The sequence below is a fragment of the Choloepus didactylus genome, chromosome 20, assembly GCF_015220235.1.
Source record: "Choloepus didactylus isolate mChoDid1 chromosome 20, mChoDid1.pri, whole genome shotgun sequence".
Lineage (NCBI taxonomy): Eukaryota > Metazoa > Chordata > Mammalia > Pilosa > Megalonychidae > Choloepus > Choloepus didactylus.
The window spans coordinates 36,402,514-36,425,520 of NC_051326.1; positions in this window are offsets into that span (position 1 = coordinate 36,402,514).

The following is a 23,007-nucleotide window of genomic DNA, read 5'->3' on the forward strand; positions in this document are numbered from 1 at the left end:
CCAATAAATCTCTTAATATTTACATCTATTATATATTACATATGATATTGTATGTGTATATTTATATTTATATTTATATTTATATTTATATTTATATTTATATATCCTGCCAGTTCTGTTTCTCTGGAGAACTCTAATATACATGGTATAGCAGAAATTATCAGTTCTTTCATCCTTACCTGGGAGCTTCCTAGAAATACTCTTGCAGTCTACTGAGACAGAAACTCTGGAGGTGGGCAAGCAATTGCATTTTAATAAGCTCCCCAGGTAACACTGTTGCACACTAAAATTTGAGAACCACTGGATTTGAAAATAATTATTCTTGCCTGTTTTTCATGATCTTGAGGACTTTGAGAGAGTACTAGTTAGTTATTTTGTAGACTGTTCCTCTATTCGGGGTTGTCTGATGTTTTCTTGTTAGAATGAGGTTACCCGTTATCAGGAAAAGATACCACAGAGGGATATGCATCGTGTTGGGAGGTAGGTGATATCCACATATCTTATTACCAGTGATGTTAATCTTGAATACTTGGTTAAGGTGGTCACTGCACATTTTCTCCATTGTAAAGTAACTACTTTTCCCTTTGTTAGTAATAAACATATATTTTAAGAGACAATTTGCAAATATCCTGTTTCTCCTTAAACCTTCAACTACTAATTTGAGCACCTATCTATGGACCTGACCTTGCACATAGCAATTATTGCTGTGGTGTTCTAATGGTGATTTTCTATTTCCCTCGTTCCTTCTACATTTATTAATTGGAATCTGTCTGTAAGAAAGAATTTTCCGGAGGATCCAAGATGGTGGATTAGGAGACAAAGAGCAAAATATTTCTCCATGAAAAACACGAGGTAAAAGACAGAAAGTGCTCCAGAATACCAGTTCCAGTGTTGTACTGGCTGGACAAGGTCCACTCAACCCACAGTGACTGTGCGCTTGGTGAAACCGAGACTCTGCATTCTGAAACAAGTGAGTAAGGCTGCTGGGGAAACAGTAGCCGCACCGTGGTGGGAAGAAACCAGGGGTCAGTGTTTGGAGACAGATTAGTTTAAAAACCCCAAAAGTGGCTGCAGACCCGGCAGCAAGAGCTGCGCAGTTGAGCGTGGCGGGAAGTGCTTTCTACGCCCCAGGCACCGCCTCAGTAGATGGCAAGGACGATAGCTTTTCGCACACACGCAGCTAACTGTTCTGGAGCTGGGAAGGCGGAAGTCCACAGAAGGGGGAGATTACCACACCCCGTACAGCCATCTTTTCAGAGGGCTGGGAACGCCCCTGCACAGTGCAGTGGCCGAGAGCTTCCCTTGGGGATTCCGCTCACCTGTGAGGTTGTATAGTCTCCCCTCTGCGGAAGCTCACAGAGGGCATCGCTTCGAGGCAGGGTCCTGCACGGAAGTCCCAAGGGCCCCAAACCAATCCCAGGGACGTGTGGGCCTGCAGCAGAGAGAGACTGTGGGAAGTCTGAGCCGAAGGGTTGAACTCGTGCAACAGCTTTAAGTCTCCAAGAATGGCTGGCAGATTTGAGTCTTAAAGCTGCCTTCCCTCCCCAACTACACAGGGCACACCCCCCACCTTCAGGGCTGGCTGCACCAACTACACGTGAAAATTTGGCAGACTGATTGCTCCTACACAAGATTCAGAACCCCACTTGCCACATAGATGAAGTTGGGAAGAACTGACTTTAGGGTAATAGGTGTCTCAGGAGCATCATCTGCTGGTAAGTCAGGGAAAGTGCACTCCACCAATCTGTAGCTCTAAAAATTACAGATAATTGTTCAAGTAAGTCTGCATATCCTGAAAGAATCCTATCAAGATAAGCAAATGCTAATAGGTCAAAAACAACAGAAAATTATGAAGCATATGAAAAAACCAAAACATATGGATAACTCAAACCCAAACACACAAATAAAAAAATCAGAGGAGACACAGTACTTAGGGCAATTAATCAAAGATGTAATCACAACAAGATCATGGCACAGGATATAAAGGACATGAAGAAGATCCTAGAAGAGCATAAAGAAAAATTTGTAAAAGTAAATAAAAAAAATAGATGATCTTACGGGAATAAAAGAAACTGTTGAAAAAAGTCAATGCACAGAGGCGGGGCAAGATGGCAGACTGGTGAGCTGTATGTTTTAGTTACTCCTCCAGGAAAGTAGGTAGAAAGCCAGGAACTGCGTGGACTGGACACCACAGAGCAATCTGACTTTGGGCATACTTCATACAACACTCATGAAAACGTGGAACTGCTGAGATCAGCGAAATCTGTAAGTTTTTGCGGCCAGGGGACCCGCGCCCCTCCCTGCCAGGCGCAGTCCCGGGGGAGGAGGGGCTGTCAGCTCCGGGAAAGAGAAGGGAGAACTGCAGTGGCAGTTCTTATCGGAAACTCATTCTACTGACGCAAACTCCAACCATAGATAGACTGAGACCAGACACCAGAGAATCTGAGAGCAGCCAGCCCAGCAGAGAGGAGTCAGGCATAGAAAAAAAACAACGCGAAAAACTCCAAAATAAAAGCGGAGGATTTTTGGAGTTCTGGTGAACATAGAAAGGGGAAGGGCCCTGAGGCGCATATGCAAATCCCGAACAAAAGCTGATCTCTCTGCCCTGTGGACCTTTCCTTAATGGCCCTGGTTGCTTTGTCTCTTAGCATTTCAATAACTCATTAGATCTCTGAGGAGGACCCGTTTTTTTTTTGTTTGTTTGTTTGTTTGTTTGTTTTAATCCTTTTTTCTTTTCTAAAACAATTACTCTAAGAAGCCCAATACAGAAAGCTTCAAAGACTTGCTATTTGGGCAGGTCAAGTCAAGAGCAGAACTAGGAGAGCTCTGAGACAAAACACAATAATCCAGTGGCTGAGAAAATTCACTAAACACCACAACTTCCCAAGAAAAGGGGGGTGTCCGCTCACAGCCATCATCCTGGTGGACAGGAAACACTCCTGCCCATCGCCAGCCCCATAGCCCAGAACTGCCCGAGACAACCCAGTGTGACGGAAGTGCTTCAAATAACAGGCACACACCACAAAACTGGGCGTGGACATTAGCCTTCCCTGCAACCTCAGCTGATTGTCCCAGAGTTGGGAAGGTAGAGCAGTGTGAATTAACAAAGCCCCATTCAGCCATCATTTCAGCAGACTGGGAGCCTCCCTACACAGCCCAGCAGCCCAGAACTGCCCTGGGGGGACGGCACTCACCTGTGACATAACACAGTCATCCCTCAACAGAGGACCCGGGGTGCACGGCCTGGAAGAGGGGCCCACTTGCAAGTCTCAGGAGCCATACGCCAATACCAAGGACTTGTGGGTCAGTGGCAGAGACAAACTGTGGCAGGACTGAACTGAAGGATTAGACTATTGCAGCAGCTTTAAAAATCTAGGATCACCAGGGAGATTTGATTGTTAGAGCCACCCCCCCCCTCCCTGACTGCCCAGAAACACGCCCCATATACAGGGCAGGCAACACCAACTACACACGCAAGCTTGGTACACCAATTGGACCCCACAAGACTCACTCCCCCACTCACCAAAAAGGCTAAGCAGGGGAGAACTGGCTTGTGGAGAACAGGTGGCTCGTGGACGCCACCTGCTGGTTAGTTAGAGAAAGTGTACTCCACGAAGCTGTAGATCTGATAAATTAGAGATAAGGACTTCAATTGGTCTACAAATCCTAAAAGAACCCTATCAAGTTCAGCAAATGCCACGAGGCCAAAAACAACAGAAAATTATAAAGCATATGAAAAAACCAGACGATATGGATAACCCAAGCCCAAGCACCCAAATCAAAAGACCAGAAGAGACACAGCACCTAGAGCAGCTACTCAAAGAACTAAAGATGAACAATGAGACCATAGTACGGGAGATAAAGGAAATCAAGAAGACCCTAGAAGAGCATAAAGAAGACATTGCAAGACTAAATAAAAAAATGGATGATCTTATGGAAATTAAAGAAACTGTTGACCAAATTCAAAAGATTCTGGACACTCATAGTACAAGAGTAGAGGAAGTTGAACAACGAATCAGTGACCTGGAAGATGACAGAATGGAAAATGAAAGCATAAAAGAAAGAATGGGGAAAAAAATTGTAAAAATCGAAATGGACCTCAGGGATATGATAGATAATATGAAACGTCCAAATATAAGACTCATTGGTGTCCCAGAAGGGGAAGAAAAGGGTAAAGGTCTAGGAAGAGTATTCAAAGAAATTGTTGGGGAAAACTTCCCAAATCTTCTGAACAACATAAATACACAAATCATAAATGCTCAGCGGACCCCAAATAGAATAAATCCAAATAAACCCACTCCGAGACATATACTGATCACACTGTCAAGCACAGAAGAGAAGGAGCAAGTTCTGAAAGCAGCAAGAGAAAAGCAATTCACCACATACAAAGGAAACAGCATAAGACTAAGTAGTGACTACTCAGCAGCCACCATGGAGGCAAAGAAGGCAGTGGCACGATATATTTAAAATTCTGAGTGAGAAAAATTTCCAGCCAAGAATACTTTATCCAGCAAAGCTCTCCTGCAAATTTGAGGGAGAGCTTAAATTTTTCACAGACAAACAAATGCTGAGAGAATTTGCTAACAAGAGACCTGCCCTACTGGAGATACTCAAGGGAGCCCTACAGACAGAGAAACAAAGAAAGGACAGAGAGACTTGGAGAAAGGTTCAGTACTAAAGAGATTCAGTATGGGTACAATAAAGGATATTAATAGACAGAGGGGAAAAAATATGACAAACATAAACCAAAGGATAAGATGGCCGATTCAAAAATTCCTTCACGGTTATAACGTTGAATGTAAATGGATTAAACTCCCCAATTAAAAGATATAGATTCGCAGAATGGATCAAAAAAAAATGAACCATCAATATGTTGCATACAAGAGACTCATCTTAGACACAGGGACACAAAGAAACTGAAAGTGAAAGGATGGAAAAAAATATTTCATGCAAGCTACAGCCAAAAGAAAGCAGGTGTAGCAATATTAATCTCAGATAAAATAGACTTCAAATGCAGGGATGTTTTGAGAGACAAAGAAGGCCACTACGTACTAATAAAAGGGGCAATTCAGCAAGAAGAAATAACAATCGTAAATGTCTATGCACCCAACCAAGGTGCCACAAAATACATGAGAGAAACACTGGCAAAACTAAAGGAAGCAATTGATGTTTCCACAATAATTGTGGGAGACTTCAACACATCACTCTCTCCTATAGATAGATCAACCAGACAGAAGACCAATAAGGAAATTGAAAACCTAAACAATCGGATAAATGAATTAGATTTAACAGACATATACAGGACATTACATCCCAAATCACCAGGATACACATACTTTTCTAGTGCTCATGGAACTTTCTCCAGAATAGATCATATGCTGGGACATAAAACAAGCCTCAATAAATTTAAAAAGACTGAAATTATTCAAAGCACATTCTCTGACCACAATGGAATACAATTAGAAGTCAATAACCAACAGAGACTTAGAAAATTCACAAATACCTGGAGGTTAAACAACACACTCCTAAACAATCAGTGGGTTAAAGAAGAAATAGCAAGAGAAATTGTTAAATATATAGAGACGAATGAAAATGAGAACACAACATACCAAAACCTATGGGATGCAGCAAAAGCAGTGCTAAGGGGGAAATTTATAGCACTAAACGCATATATTAAAAAGGAAGAAAGAGCCAAAATCAAAGAACTAATGGATCAACTGAAGAAGCTAGAAAATGAACAGCAAACCAATCCTAAACCAAGTACAAGAAAAGAAATAACAAGGACTAAAGCAGAAATAAATGACATAGAGAACAAAAAAACAATAGAGAGGATAAATATCACCAAAAGTTGGTTCTTTGAGAAGATCAACAAGATTGACAAGCCCCTAGCTAGACTGACAAAGTCAAAAAGAGAGAAGACCCATATAAACAAAATAATGAATGAAAAAGGTGACATAACTGCAGATCCTGAAGAAATTAAAAAAATTATAAGAGGATCTATGAACAACTGTATGGCAACAACTGGATAATGTAGAGGAAATGGACAATTTCCTGGAAACATATGAACAACCTAGACTGACCAGAGAAGAAATACAAGACCTCAACCAACCCATCACAAGCAAAGAGATCCAATCAGTCATCAAAAATCTTCCCACAAATAAATGCCCAGGGCCAGATGGCTTCACAGGGGAATTCTACCAAACTTTCCAGAAAGAACTGACACCAATCTTACTCAAACTCTTTCAAAACATTGAAGAAAATGGAACACTACCTAACTCATTTTATGAAGCTAACATCAATCTAATACCAAAACCAGGCAAAGATGTTACAAAAAAGGAAAACTACCGGCCAATCTCCCTAATGAATATATATGCAAAAATCCTCAACAAAATACTTGCAAATCGAATCCAAAGACACATTAAAAAAATCATACACCATGACCAAGTGGGGTTTCATTCCAGGCATGCAAGGATGGTTCAACATAAGAAAATCAATCAATGTATTACAAACACATTAACAAGTCAAAAGGGAAAAATCAATTGATCATCTCAATAGATGCTGAAAAAGCATTTGACAAAATCCAACATCCCTTTTTGATAAAAACACTTCAAAAGGTAGGAATTGAAGGAAACTTCCTCAACATGATAAAGAGCATATATGAAAAACCCACAGCCAGCATAGTACTCAATGGTGAGAGACTGAAAGCCTTCCCTCTAAGATCAGGAACAAGACAAGGATGCCCGCTGTCACCACTGTTATTCAACATTGTGCTGGAAGTGCTAGCCAGGGCAATCCGGCAAGACAAAGAAATAAAAGGCATCCAAATTGGAAAAGAAGAAGTAAAACTGTCATTGTTTGCAGATGATATGATCTTATATCTAGAAAACCCTGAGAAATCGACGATACAGCTACTAGAGCTAATAAACAAATTTAGCAAAGTAGCGGGATACAAGGTTAATGCACATAAGTCAGTAATGTTTCTATATGCTAGAAATGAACAAACTGAAGAGACACTCAAGAAAAAGATACCATTTTCAATAGCAACTAAAAAAAATCAAGTACCTAGGAATAAACTTAACCAAAGATGTAAAAGACCTATACAAAGAAAACTACATAACTCTACTAAAAGAAATAGAAGGGGACCTTAAAAGATGGAAAAATATTCCATGTTCATGGATAGGAAGGCTAAATGTCATTAAGATGTCAATTCTACCCAAACTCATCTACAGATTCAATGCAATCCCAATCAAAATTCCAACAACCCTACTTTGCAGACTTGGAAAAGCTAGTTATCAAATTTATATGGAAAGGAAAGATGCCTCGAATTGCTAAAGACATTCTAAAAAAGAAAAACGAAGTGGGAGGACTTACACACCCTGACTTTGAAGCTTATTATAAAGCCACAGTTGCCAAAACAGCATGGTACTAGCACAAAGATAGACATATAGATCAATGGAATCGAATTGAGAATTCGGAGATAGACCCTCAGATCTATGGCCGACTGATCTTTGATAAGGCCCCCAAACTCACTGAACTGAGTCATAATGGTCTTTTCAACAAATGGGGCTGGGAGAGTTGGATATCCATATCCAAAAGAATGAAAGAGGACCCCCACCTCACCTCCTACACAAAAATTAACTCATAATGGACCAAAGATCTCAATATAAAAGAAAGTACCATAAAACTCCTAGAAGATAATGTAGGAAAACATCTTCAAGACCTTGTATTAGGCGGCCACTTCCTAGACTTTACACCCAAAGCACAAGCAACAAAAGAGAAAATAGATAAATGGGAACTCCTCAAGCTTAGAAGTTTCTGCACCTCAAAGGAATTTCTCAAAAAGGTAAAGAGGCAGCCAACTCAATGGGAAAAAATTTTTGGAAACCATGTATCTGACAAAAGACTGATATCTTGCATATATAAAGAAATCCTACAACTCAATGACAATAGTACAGTCGGCCCAATTATAAAATGGGCAAAAGATATGAAAAGACAGTTCTCTGAAGAGGAAATACAAATGGCCAAGAAACACATGAAAAAATGTTCAGCTTCACTAGCTATTAGAGAGATGCAAATTAAGACCACAATGAGATACCATCTAACACCGGTTAGAATGGCTGCCATTAAACAAACAGGAAACTACAAATGCTGGAGGGGATGTGGAGAAATTGGAACTCTTATTCACTGTTGGTGGGACTGTATAATGGTTCAGCCACTCTGGAAGTCAGTCTGGCAGTTCCTTAGAAAACTAGATATAGAGTTACCATTCGATCCAGCGATTGCACTTCTCGGTATATACCCGGAAGATCGGAAAGCAGTGACACGAACAGATATCTGCACGCCAATGTTCATAGCAGCATTATTCACAATTGCCAAAAGATGGAAACAACCCAAATGTCCTTCAACAGATGAGTGGATAAATAAAATGTGGTATATACACACGATGGAATACTACGCGGCAGTAAGAAGGAACGATCTCGTGAAACATATGACAACATGGATGAACCTTGAAGACATAATGCTAAGCGAAATAAGCCAGGCACAAAAAGAGAAATATTATATGCTACCACTAATGTGAACTTTCAAAAATGTAAAACAAATGGCTTATAATGTAGAATGTAGGGGAACTAGCAATAGAGAGCAATTAAGGAAGGGGGAACAATAATCCAAGAAGAACAGATAAGCTATTTAACATTCTGGGGATGCCCAGCAATGACTATGGTCTATTAATTTCTGATGGATATAGTAGGACCAAGTTCACAGAAATGTTGCTATATTAGGTAACTTTCTTGGGGTAAAGTAGGAACATGTTGGAAGTTAAGCAGTTATCTTAGGTTAGTTGTCTTTTTCTTACTCCCTTGTTATGGTCTCTTCGAAATGTTCTTTTATTGTATGTTTGTTTTCTTTTTAACTTTTTTTTCATACAGTTGATTTAAAAAAGAAGGGAAAGTTAAAAAAAAAAAAAACAAGGAAAAAAAAAAAAGATGTAGTGCCCCCTTGAGGAGCCTGTGGAGAATGCAGGGGTATTCGCCTACCCCACCTCCATGGTTGCTAACATGACCACAGACATAGGGGACTGGTGGTTTGATGGGTTGAGCCCTCTACCACAGGTTTTACCCTTGGGAAGATGGTTGCTGCAAAGGAGAGGCTAGGCCTCCCTATGGTTGTGCCTAAGAGCCTCCTCCCGAATGCCTCTTTGTTGCTCAGATGTGGCCCTGTCTCTCTAGCTAAGCCAACTTGAAAGGTGAAATCACTGCCCTCCCCCCTACGTGGGATCAGACACCCAGGGGAGTGAATCTCCCTGGCAACGTGGAACATGACTCCCGGGGAGGAATGTAGACCTGGCATCGTGGGACGGAGAACATCTTCTTGACCAAAAGGGGGATGTGAAAGGAAATGAAATAAGCTTTAGTGGCAGAGAGAATCCAAAAGGAGCCGAGAGGTCACTCTGGTGGGCACTCTTACGCACAGTTTAGACAACGCTTTTTAGGTTCTAAAGAATTGGGGTAGCTGGTGGTAGATACCTTAAACTATCAAACTACAACCCAGAACCCATGAATCTCGAAGACAGTTGTATAAAAATGTAGCTTATGAGGGGTGACAAGGGGATTGGGAAAGCCATAAGGACCACACTCCACTTTGTCTAGTTTATGGATGGATGAGTAGAAAAATAGGGGAAGGAAACAAACAGACAAAGGTACCCAGTGTTCTTTTTTACTTCAATTGCTCTTTTTCACTCTAATTATTATTCTTGTTATTCTTGTGTGTGTGTTAATGAAGGTGTCAGGGATTGATTTGGGTGATGAATGTACAACTATGTAATGGTACTGTGAACAATCGAAAGTACGATTTGTTTTGTATGACTGCGTGGTATATGAATATATCTCAATAAAATGAAGATTAAAAAAAAAAAAAAAAAAAGACATAATGCTGAGCAAAATAAGCCAGGCACAAAAAGAGAGATATTGTATGTTACCACTAATGTGAATTCTGTGAAAAATGTACAATGTTTTATACTGTAGAATGTAGGGGACCTAGAGATACCAATTAGTGGAGGGGGAATGATAATCTAATAAGAACAGATAAACTATGGAGGGTAATCTCAATGTTATGGGAATGCTCAGGAAGGATTATGGTTTGTAAACTTTCTTGGATATAGTAAGATCATGTTGGAAGCAATAGAGTTATTTTAGGTTTTTTTTTTTCTCTTATTCCTTTGTTTTCTTAGGGGTTGTTAATTTTCTTGGGGTATGGTAGGAACATGTTGGAAGCAATGCTAGTTATTTTAGATTATTTGTTTTTCTTACTCCTCTGTTTGGACATGGTTTATTAATTTTCTTGGGGTATGGTAGGAACATATTGGAAGCAAAGTAGTTATTTTAGGTTATTTGTTTTCCTTAATCCATTGCTTTGTTTGAAATGTTGTGGGGTTTTTTTGGTTGTTGTTTGCCTGTTTGTTTTTAATTTTTTGATAAACAAAGTTAAAAAATTGAAAAAAAATCAGTAGAAAAATGGGAGTAAAAACTAAATGACAAATAGGGTGGGATGGGGGGATGGTTTGGGTATTCTCTTTTCACTTTTATTTTTTATTCTTATTCTGATTCTTTCTGATGTAAGGAAAATGTTCAGAAATAGATTGTGGTGATGAACGCATAACTATATGATCATACTGTGAACAGTTGATTGTATACCATGGATGACTGTATGGTTTGTGAATATATTTCAATAAAACTGAATTAAAAAAAAAAAAAAAGAAACTGTTGATCAAATTAAAAAGATTCTGGATACACACAGTACTAGATTAGAGGAAGCTGAGGAAAGACTAAGCAAACTGGAGGAGTGCAGGCTTGAAAGTGAAAGCACAAAAGAAAGAATGGAGAAAAATTTGATATGGATCTCAGGGATATGATGGACAACATAAGGTAAATAAATATAAGAATCATTGGTGTTTCGGAAGGGGAAAGAAGGATAAAGGTCTAGGAAGAGTATTCAAAGAAATTGTTGGGGAAAACTTCCCAGCCCTTCTAAACAACATAAATATGCAAATCATAGATGCCCAGTGAACCCCAAACAGAATAAATCCAAATAAAGACACCCCAAGACATATTCTGAGCAGACTGTCAGATGATGAATAAAAGGAGCAAGTTCTGAAAGCAGCAAGAGAGAAGCAATTCACCACATACAAGGGAAACAACATAAGACTAAGCAATGACTACTCAGCAGCCACCATGGAGGCGAGAAGGCAGTGGTATGATATATTTAACATTCTGAAAGAGAAAAATTGCCAACCAAGAATTCTTTATCCAGCAAAGCTCTCCCTCAAATTTGAAGGAGAGCTTAAAATCTTCACAGACAAACAAATGCTGAGAGAATTTGCTAACAAGAGATCTGCCCTACTTAAGAGATTAAAGGGAGCCCTACCAGCAGACAAACAAAGAAAGGAGAGAGAGGTGTGGAGAAGGGTTCAGAACTAAAGAGTAAGGGTACATTAATGGAAATAAAGAGAGAGAGGGAAAAATATAAACAAAAACCAAATGATAGGATGGCTGATTCAAGAAATGCCTTCACAGTAACAATATTGAATGTGAATGGATTAAACTCCCCAATTAAAAGATATAGACTGGCAGAATGGATTAAAAATTAAGAATCATCAATATGTTCCTTACAAGAGACTCATCTTAGACACAGGGACACAAAGAAATTGAAAGTGAAAGGATGGAAAAAAATATTTCATGCAAGCTACAGCCAAAAGAAAGCAGGAGTAGCAATATTAATCTCAGATAAAATGGATTTTAAAAGCAAAGATGTTGTAAGAGACAAAGAAGGTTACTACATACTAATAAAAGGGACAATTCAACAAAAAGAAATAACAATCATAAATGTATATGCACCCAATCAAGGTACCCCAAAATACATGAGACATACATTGGCAAAAATGAAGGAAGCAATAGATGTTTCCACAATAATTGTGGGAGACTTCAATACATCACTCTCTCCTATAGAGAGAGCAACAAGACAGAGGACCAATAAGGAAACTGAAAACCTAAACAATCTGATAAATAAATTTGAATTAACAGACATATATAGAACACTACATCTCAAATCACCAGATTTCACATTCTTCTCTAGTGATCATGAAACTTTCTCCAGAATACATCATAAGCTGGACCATAAAACAAGCCTCAATAAATCTAAAAAGATTTAAATTATACAAAGCATGTTCTCTGATCACAATGGAATACAATTAGAAGTCAATAACCATCAGAGACGTAGAAAATTCACAAATACCTGGAAGTTAAACAACACACTCCTAAACAATCAGTGGGTTAAAGAAGAAATAGCAAGAGAAATTGCTAAATATATAGAGACGAATGAAAATGAGAACACAACATATCATAACTTATGGGGAGAATCTAAGATGGAGGCTAGCAGAGACAGGGCAAAAAAAACACCTCTGTGAAAAATACTAGATAAAAGCCACAAAGTAACCCAGAACACCAGTTCCAGCAATGCATCAGCTGGACGACGTCTGCTGAATCCACAGGGACAGTGCACTTGGTGAAACTGGGAGTCTGCATTCTGAAACGAATGAGTGAGCCTGATTATCTGGCAGCCACACTGCGGTGTGGGGAAACTGTGGGTTGGTGTTTGGAGGGGGACTAGTTCTTTTTTAAAAAACCCAAAAATGCTGCAGATACGGCAGCAAGAACTGCACAGTGAAGCGCAGTAGGAACGGGCTGTGCAAATGCCTCAATATCTGGCGTGGAAGATAGCCTTTCATGCACCTGCTGCTAATTGTCTTGGAGTGAGGCAGGCAGAGGGGAGACCAAAGGGGGAAATAACCACACCTCTTGCAGCCATCTTCCCAGTGGGCTGGGAACGCTTCTGCCCAGTGCAGGCACCACAGCCCAGAACCGCACCAAAAAACCCAGTGTAATGGGAAGTGTTTCTAGCAACACAAGCACACACCACAATATTGGGTGTAGACAATAGCCTTTTACACACCCACAGGCAATTGTCCCAGAGCTGGGAAGGCAGAGCTGTGTGAAAAGGAGGAAATTAACACACCCCATTCAGCCAACCTTATGGCAGGCTGGGAACACCCCTACATGGCCCAGTGGCCCAGAACTTCCCTTGAGGGACAGCGCGCACTTGTGATATAGCACAACCTTCCCTCAGCAGAGGCCCTAGAAGGGCACGGCTTGGAAGAGGGACCAACCTGGAAATCCCAGGGAACATACACCATTACCAAAGACTTGTGGGTCAGCAGCAGAGACAATCTGTGGCGAGACTGAAATGAAGGTTTAGACTCTTGCAACAGCCTTAAATCTCCAGGAACACCTGGGAGGTTTGATTATTAAAGCTGCCCTCCCTCCTTAACCGCTCAGACACATGCCCCACATTCAGGGCAGACAGCACCAACAACACACCCAAACTTGGTGCACCAATTAGACCCACAAGAATCAGACCCCCACACACCACAAAGACAAAGTTGGGGAAAACTGACTTGAGGGGAATAGGTGACTCGCGGATGCCATCTGCTGGTTAGTTAGAGAAAGTGTATGCCACCAAGCTGTAGATCTGACAAATCAAACCCAAACACCAAAATCAGAAGATCAGAGGAGACACAGTACTTGGAACAATTAATCAAAGAACTAAAGACAAACAATGAGAGCATGGCACAGGATATAACGGACATGAAGAAGAGCATGGCACAGGATATAAAGGACATGAAGAAGACCCCAGAAGAGCATAAAGAAGAAATTGCAAGACTAAATAAAAAAATAGATGATCTTATGGAAATAAAAGAAACTGTTGATGAAATTAAAAGATTCTGGATACTCATAGTACAAGACTAGAGAAAGCTGAACAATGAATCAGTGATCTTGAGGACCAAAGAACAGAAAATGAAAGAACAAAAGAAAGAATGGGGAAAAAATTTTTAAAAATTGAAATGGACCTCAGAGATATGACATATAAAATAAAACATCCAAATATAAGACTCATTGGTGTCCCAGAAGGAGAAGAGAAGTTTAAAGGTTTAGAAAAAATACTCAAAGAAATTGTTGGGGAAAACTTCCCCAACCTTCTACATAATATAAATACACAAAGCATAAATGCCCAGCGAATTCCAAATAGAATAAATCCAAATAAACCCACTCCAAGACAAATTCTGATCAGACTGTCAAATACTGAAGACAAGGAGCAAGTTCTGAAAGCAACAAGAGAGAAGCAATTCACCACATACAAAGGAAACAACATAAGACTAAGCAGTGACTACTCAGTGGCCACCATGGAGGCGAGAAGGCAGTGGCATGACATATTTAAAATTCTGAGAGAGAAAAATTTCCAACCAAGAATACTTTATCCAGCAAAGCTCTTCTTCAAATTTGAGGGAGAGCTTAAAATTTTCACAGACAAACAAATTCTAAGAGATTTTGCTAATAAAAGACCCACCCTACTTCAGATACTAAAGGGAGCCCTACTGACAGAGAAACAAAGAAAGGAGAGAGAGATAGAGAAAGGTTGAGTACTAAAGAGATTCAATATTGGTTCATTAAAGGACAATAAGAGAGAGAGGCAAAAAATATGTCTGACAAACATAAACCAAAGGATAAAATGGCTGATTCAAGAAATGCCTTCACAGTAATAATGCTGAATGTAAATGGATTAAACTCCCCAATCAAAAGATATAGATTGGCAGAATGGATCAAAAAATATGAACCAACAATATGTTGCATGCAAGAGACTCATCGTAGACACAGGGACCCAAAGAATCTGAAAGTGGAAGGATGGAAAACATATTTCATGCAAGCTGCAGCCAAAAGAAAGCAGGAGTAGCAATATTAATCTCAGATAAAATAGATTTTAAATGCAAGGATGTTATGAGAGACAAAGAAGGCCACTATATACTAATAAAAGGGGCAATTCAACAAGAAGAAATAACAATCATAAATGTTTATGCACCCAATCATGGGGCCACAAAATACAGGAGACAAACACTGGCAAAACTAAAGGAAGCACTGGGTCTTTTCCACAATAATTGTGGGAGACTTCAACACATTACTCTCTCCTATGGAGAGATCAACCAGACTGAAGACCAATAAGGAAACTGAAAACCTAAACAATCTGATAAATGAATTTGATTTAGCAGACATATATAGAACATTACATCCCAAATCACCAGGATACACATTCTTCTCTAGTGATCATGGAACTTTCTTCAGAACTGACCATATGCTGGGACATAAAACAAGCCTCAATAAATTAAAAAAAACCTGAAATTATTCAAAGCACATCCTCTGACCACAATGGAATACAATTAGAAGTCAATAACCATTAGAGACTCAGAAAAGTCACAAACACCTGGAGGTTAAAAATGAAGGGAGGAGGAACCTAAGATGGTAGCTAGGTGAGACAGGGCAAAAAGCACCTCCGTGGAAATTACTAGATAAAAATCAGAAAGTGACCCAGAACACCAGTTTCAGAGATGCACCAGCTGGTCAACGTCTGCTAAAACCACAGGGTCCATGCACTTGGTGAAACTGGGAGTCTGCATTCTGAAATGACAGAGGTCCTGGAAGATCAAAGCTATCAAGTAAAGCAAATGCCAAGATGCCAATAACAACAGAAAATCTTAAAGCGTTTGCTAAAAACAGACGATATGGAGAACCCAATCCCAAACACCCAAATCAAACGATCAGAAGAGACACAGTACTTGGCACAATTAATCAAAGGACTACAGTCAAAGAATGAGAGCATGGCACAGGATATAATGGACATGAAGAAGAACATGGCACAGGATATAAAGGACATAAAGAAGACCCTAGAAGAGCAAAAAGAAGACATTGCAAGAGTCTATAAAAAATAGATGACCTTATGGAAATAAAAGAAACTGTTGACGAAATTAAAAGATTCTGGATACTCATAGTACAAGGTACTATGAGTCCTAGAGAAAGCTGAACAACGAATCAGCGACCTTGAGGACCACAGAACAGAAAATGAAAGAACAAAAGAAAGAATGGGGGAAAAATTAAAAAAATCGAAATGGATTTCAGGGATATGACAGATAAAATAAAATGTCCAAATATAAGACTCATTGGTGTCCCAGAAGGAGAAGAGAAGTTTAAAGGTTTAGAAAAAATATTCAAAGAAATTGTTGGGGAAAACTTCCCAAACCTTCTATACAATATAAATACACAAAGCATAAATGCCCAAATTTCCAACCAAGAATACTTTAACCAGCAAAACTATCCTTCAAATTTGAGGGAGAGCTTAAATTCTTCACAGACAAACAAATGCTGAGAGATTTTGCCAATAAAAGACCTGCCCTACTTCAGATACTAAAGAGGGCCCTACAGACAGAGAAAAAAAGAAAGGAGAGAGAGAGAGAGAAATTTAACAGACATACATAGAACCTTACATCCCAAATCACCAGGACACACATTTTTCTCTAGTGATTATGGATCTTTCTCCAGAATAGACCATATGCTGGGACATAAAACAAGCCTCAATAAATTTAAAAAAAAAAATTGAATATATTCAAAGCACATTCTCTGACCACAATGGAATACAAATAAAAGTCAATAATTTTTGATTTGTAACTCCACTATTTACTTCCTACAGGATATAAAATACATAAACTCTAATGACAAATCAGTGGTTTTGGACTCAATGTAAAATATGTAATTTTTGACAAGAATTATATAAAGGTGAGGAAATGGAGGAGTATAGGAACATAGTTTACGGGTCCTATTAAAGTTAAGTTGGTATCAAAGAAAACCAAGATTGCTATGGATTTAAGAGGTTAAATTTAAGCCCCACAGTAAACACAAAGAAATTATCAGAGAATATGACCGTAGAGATGAAAAGTAGAGTATGGGTTATGAGAAGTGGGGGAAGGGGCAATGGGGAGTTAAGAAATGAGTGTAGGGTTGCTGTTTGGGGTGAAGGGAAATTTCTAGTAATGGATGGTGGGAAGGTGATAGCATTACAACATTCTAAATGTGATTAATCCCACTAATGGAATGCTAGGGAAGGGGTGGAATGGGAAGATTTAGGCTGTATATATGTTTCCACAATTGAAAAAAGAAAAAAAAAGAAAGAAAGAAAAACAGTCTAAATAGATGACAATTGAATGCCAAGGATGATCCTGGATGGGATCTGAGGATGGAGGACAGGGGGCTCAAAGGGACACATTTGGGACATAAGGAAAAAAAAAAGGAAATATAGAATCTAAGCTTTGTATCAATGTAGAATTTCTTGAACTTCTTAGCTGTACCTAATGGGATTGCATAAAAGAATGTTCTTGTTCATGGGAATTGTATATGTGAATTATAGTGTTTGTTCAAGGATGTGTGCAGCTAGCTCTCATATGTTCAGAAGACAGAGCAATCGATGATGGATGATAGGGAGGGAGGGAGGGAGGGAAAGAAAGAATTGGCGGTGTGACAGCATGTTAAAGTTGATGGATCGGGGTATCGGGGGAGGGGGGTCAGGGTATGCTGTGTATGGGGTTTGTATTGTTTTTGCAACTGTTCCTGTAACTTTGAATTTATTTCAAAATAAAATTTAAAAAATAATGTAAAAAAAAAAAAAAAATGAAGGGAGATGAAAACATTCCTGATAAGCAAAAGCTGAGGGACTTCATCACCAGTAGATCAGTCCTATAAAAAAGGCTAACAGGAATTGTGCAGGCTGAAAGGAAGGGACACTAACCACTTGACTGAAACTACATGAAGAAATAAAGATTACCAGTAAAGATCACATGGTAAATATAAATACCAATACTACTGTATTTTTTATTTGTAACTCCACTATGTACTTCTTACAGGATCTAAAATACATAAACTGTAATGATAAATCAGTGGTTTTGGTCTCAATGTAAAATACGTAATTTTTGACAAGAACTACATAAAGGTGGGGGAATGGAGGAGTATAGGAACATAGTTTATGTGTCCTATTGAAGTTAAGTTGGTATCAAAGAAAACAAGATTGTTATAGATTTAGGATGTTAAATTTAAGCCCCATGGTAAACATAAAGAAAGTATCAGAGAATATGATAACAGAGATGAAAAGTAGAGTATGGGTTACGAGAAGTGGGGGAAAGGGCAATGGGGAGTTAATAAAAAATAAGTGTAGGGTTTCTGTTTGGGGTGAAGGGAAATTTCTAGTAATGGATGGTGGGAAGGTGATAGCATTACAACATTCTAAATGTGATTAATCCCACAAAATGGAATGTTTGGGAGGGGTTGGAATGGGAAGATTTATGCTGTATATATGTTTCAACAATTGAAAAAAAAAGATAGTCTAAATAGATAATGACAATTAAATGCCACAGATGATCCTGGATGAGATCTAAGAATAGAGAAGAAAAGGCTCAAAAGGACACAATTGGGACATAAAGAATGTAAGCTTTGTATCAATGTTAAATTTCTTGAACTTCTTAACTACACTTAATGTGATTACATAAATGAATATTCTTGTTCATAGGAAATGTATATGTGAATTATATTATTTGTTCAAGGATGTGTGCCACTTGCTCTCGTATGTTCAGAAGACAGAGCAATAGATGATGGATGATAGATAGGGAGGGAGAAAGAAAGAAACGGTAAAATGACAAAATATTAAAGGTGGTAGATCGGGGTATTGGTGGAAGGGGATTGGGGTATGCTGGAGTTCTGTGTATGGGGTTTGTATTATTTTTGGAATTGTCTTGTAAATTTGAATTTATTTCAAAATAAAAAGTAAAAAAATAAAAATAAAAAATAAACAAAAAAACTTACGGAATGCAGCAAAAGCAGTACTTAGGCGGAAATTTATAACTCTAAATGCATACATTAAAAAGGAAGAAAGAGCCAAAATCAAAGAATTAATGAAACAACTGAAGAAGCTAGAAAATGAACAGCAAACTAATCCTAAATCAAGTAGAAGAAAAGAAATAACAGGGATTAAAGCAGAAATAAATGACAGAGAGAACAAAAAAACAATTGAGAGAATAAATAACACCAAAAGTTGGCTCTTTGAGAAGATCAACAAGATTGACAAGCCCCTAGACAGACTGACAAAATCAAAAAGAGAGAAGACCCAAATAAACAACATAATAAATGAGAGAGGCAACATTACTGCGGATCCCAAAGAAATTAAAAAAAATTATAAGAGGATACTATGAACAACTGTATGCCAACAAACCAGATAATATGGATGAAATGGATAATTTCCTGGAAACACATGAACAACCCAGAATGTCCAGAGAAGAAACAGAAGACCTCAGCCAACCAATCACAAGCAAAGAGATCGAATCAGTCATCAAAAAACTTCCAACAAATAAATGCCCAGGGCCAGATGGCTTCACAGGGGAATTCTACCAAACTTTCCAAAAAGAACTGACACCAATCTTACTTAAACTCTTTAAAAACATTGAAGAAAATGGAACACTACCTAACTCATTTTATGAAGATAACATCACTCTAATACCAAAACCAGGCAAAGACACTACAAAAAAGGAAAACTACCGGCCAATCTCCCTAATGAATATAGATGCAAAAATTCTCAACAAAATACTTGCAAATCTAATCCAAAGACACATTAAAAAAATCATACACCATGACCAAGTGGGGTTCATCCCAGGCATGCAAAGATAGTTCAACATAACAAAATCAATCAATGTAATACAACATATTAACAAATCAAAAGGGAAAAATCAAATGATCATCTCAATAGATGCTGAAAAAGCATTTGACAAAATCCAGCATCCTTTTTTGATAAAAACACTTCAAAAGGTAGGAATTCAAGGAAACTTCCTCAATATGATAAAGAGCATATATGAAAAACCCACAGCCAGCATAGTACTCAATGGTGAGAGACTGAAAGCCTTCCTTTTAAGATCAGGAGTGAGACAAGGATGCCCGCTGTCACCACTGTTACTCAACACTGTGCTAGAAGGACTAGCCAGAGCGATCCGGCAGGACAAAGAAATAAAAGGCATCCAAATTGGAAAGGAAGAAGTAAAACTGTCATTATTTGCAGATGATATGATCTTATATCAGGAAAACCCTGAGAAATTGAAGACACAGCTATTTGAGCTAATAAACAAATTTAGCAAAGTAGCGGGATGCAAGATTAATGCACATAAGTCAGCAATGTTCCTATACACTAGAAATTATCTAACTGAAGAGACACTCAAGAAAAAGACACCATTCTCAATAGCAACTAAAAAAATCAAGTACCTAGGAATAAACTTAACCAAGAATGTAAAAGATCTGTACATAAAAACTACATAACTATACTAAAAGAAACAGAAGGGGACCTAAAAAGATGGAAAAATATTCCTTGTTTATGGATAGGAAGGCTAAATGTCATTATGATGTCAATTCTGCCTAAACTCATCTACAGATTCAATGCAATTTCTATCAAAATTCCAACAACCTACTTTGCAGACTTGGAAAAGCTAGTTATCAAATTTATTTGGAAGGGGAAGATGCCTTAAATTGCTAAAAGCTTCTAAAAAAGAAAAACAAAGTGGGAGGACTTACTCTCCCTAACTTTGAAGCTTATTATAAAGCCACAGTTGTCAAAACAGCATGGCACTGGCACAAAGATAGACATATTGATTAATGGAATCAAACTGAGAATTCGGAAACAGACCCCCAGATCTACAGTCAAGTGATCTTTGATAAGGCCCCCAAAACCACTGAACTGGGACATAACAATCTCTTCAACAAAAGGAGCCGGGAGAGCTGGATATCCATATCCAAAAGAATGAAAGAGGACCGCTACCTTGCACCCTACACAAAAATTAACTCAAAATGGATTAAAGACCTCAATATAAGAGACAGTACCATAAAACTCCTATAAGATAATGTAGGCAAACATCTTCAAGACCTTGTATTAGGAGATTACTTCCTAGACCTTACACCCAAAGTAGAAGCAACAAAAGAAAAAATTAGATAAATGGGAACTCGTCAAACATAAAAGCTTCTGTATCTCAAAGGAATTTGTCAAAAAGGTGAAGAGGTAGCCAACTCAATGGGAAAAAATTTTTGGAAACCATGTATCTGGCAAAAGACTGATATCTTGCACATATAAAGAAATCCTACAACTCAACAATAGTACAGACAGCACAGTTATAAAATGGGCAAAAGATATGAAAAGACAGTTCTCTGAAGAGGAAATACAAATGGCCAAAAAACACATGAAAAAATGTTCAGCTTCACTAGCTATTTGGGAGATGCAAATTAATACCACAATGAGATATCATCTCACACTAATTAGATTGGCTGCCATTAAGCAAACAGGAAACTAAAATGCTGGAGAGGATGTGAAGAAATTGGAACTCTTATTCCTTGTTGGTGGGACTGGATAATGGTACAGCCACTCTGGAAGACAGTCTTACAGTTCCTTAGAGAACTAGATATAGAGTTACCCTTCAATCCAGCAATTGTACTTCTCAGTATATACCTGGAAGATCTGAAAGCAGTGACACAAACAGATATCTGCATGCCAATGTTCATAGCAGCATTATTCACCACTGACAAGAGACGGAAACAACCCAAACGTCCTTCAACAGATGAGTGGATAAATAAAATGTGGTATATACACACAATGGAATACTACATGGCAGTAAGAAGGAATGATGTCGTGAAACATATGACAACATGGATGAACCTTGAAGACATAATGCTGAGCGAAATAAGCCAGGCACAAAAAGAGAATATTGTCTGTTACCACTAATGTGAACACTGTGAAAAATGTAAAATAAATGGTTTATATTGTAGAATGTGGGGGACCTAGCAATAGACAGCATATAGTGAAGGGGGGATGATAATCTAATAGGAACAGATAAATTAGGGAGGGTAAACTTAATGTTCTGGGAATGCTCAGGAATGACTATGGTTTGTTAATTTCTGGGGGGTATGGTAGGAACAAGTTAGCAGAAATGTAGTTACAGTTATTTTAGGTTATTTGTTTTTCATATTCCTTGTTGGGTTATAGTCTGTTTATTTTCTTGGGGTAGGGTAGGAACATGTTGGAAGCAATGTAGTTATTTTAGGTTATTTGTTTTTTCTTATTCCTTTGTTTTGGTTTTTGTTTGAAATGGTTTTTGTATTGTTTGTTTTATAATTTTTTGATAAAGTTAAGAAAGAATTTTCCCTTCTCCCCATTTATTTATTAATTCATTCAGTTATTTATTTGTAGCAATACAAACTAGAAGATAACTATTTTATTATTTGGATTTGTGGGCTGAGAGCCAGAACCTCAACCCTGAATATGGAGGGTTATTCTGAATATTATCATTTTCTAAGTTAGGATAACAGAAACCTACTTCACAGACTAAAGTGAAAGGATATGAGGAAGGCACAGACTCGCTGGTAAGGCTGGAGAAGCAGCCTGGCACTGGGCAGGGACCAAGGCGGTTCAGGGGACAGGAAGCCCTTAGCAGGGTTCCTCCGCACGGCTACCTTCCCAGAGGGCCTCTGCTGTTGGGACAGCATCTGCTGTGTTCAGAACGTGAGATCTGGGTTTTCATCCCCGGTGGGGACTCAAGTCAGGAGGTAGTGTCTGCACTCCTCCGCTTGGGTCAGGGCCCGCCACTTGTCGGGAAGAGACGGGCGAGATGATACTCAGACCAGGCTCTTTCCGAGGAAGGGCGCATCCCTGGAAAAGGAAACAGGGTGCTACTAGAAAGAGGAAATGGATGCAAGGTAGCCAGAAACCACTTACCTTTCTGTCCAGCAGAAATCAACCCTTCTCCTTGCCCTAGCCTCAGGAACAAAGCAGTGATGCAAGCACAAGGCCAATGTCATTTTTTATTACATTCACAATATTCTCTAGATGAGGAAGGTGGGAGCCACCTTCTGCTACTCATCAGAAAAATCATAGATCTTTTCAGACTTGGCAGATTCCAGGGCACCAGAAGAATCATGGCATAGGAGAAAAAGTTGAAGAAATGAGGTATGACTAGCCTGTAAAACACAAAATCATATATTCTTAAAGTTGGAAGAGACT